We start from the raw sequence: 559 nt of genomic DNA, 5'->3' as shown, positions 1-559 counted from the left end.
GGATGTCAGCCAGAGCTTCAGTCATCTGAAGCTTTGACCAGGATTGGAGGAACTGCTTCCAGTGTGGCTCACTTACATGGTTACTAGCAGGAAACCACAGTTTGTTGCTGAGTGAACCTTGATATAGTGCTTCCTGTATCCTCACAACATGGCGGCTCTGCTCCCTCAGAGTGAGTGATCCAAGTGCTGAGTCTCAAAGCATATGCAACGTGGCACTAAATTCTTGTTAGTTGTGGCTCCCAAATTAAAGTTCAGAAAATGTCTCTGAGTGGCTCTGGTTATAATCATGAGCCTTTCTAACCTGAACTTTATTTACTAAGCATCCCCTTATCTAGGCACTGACTGGCACATTGAGGTCAATAGCATGAAGGAGTGGCTGTTTGAGCAGGAACCAGATGGCCAGAGAAACCCACTTGCTGAAGTTTAATGTTAATGCTTTATGAATACTTTTTGTCCCTCTTGCCTGCTTCAGAGGATCTGGGCCAAAGACTGTGAGTGGGTGAAGAGGAAGAGAGAAATGAGGACTAAAAATGACACCCAAGGGAAGCAGCACTACATT

General features: G+C 45.3%; 1 pseudogene; it reads right to left on the bottom strand.

The window, feature by feature from the left end:
- Window positions 1–468: 468 nt before the first annotated feature.
- LOC102818985 overlaps window positions 469–559 on the bottom strand; it is a 4,590-nt pseudogene continuing 4,499 nt past the window's right edge.

The sequence above is a fragment of the Chrysochloris asiatica genome, unplaced genomic scaffold, assembly GCF_000296735.1.
Source record: "Chrysochloris asiatica unplaced genomic scaffold, ChrAsi1.0 scaffold00339, whole genome shotgun sequence".
NCBI lineage: Eukaryota > Metazoa > Chordata > Mammalia > Afrosoricida > Chrysochloridae > Chrysochloris > Chrysochloris asiatica.
This window is presented reverse-complemented; position numbering and strand designations above follow the sequence as displayed.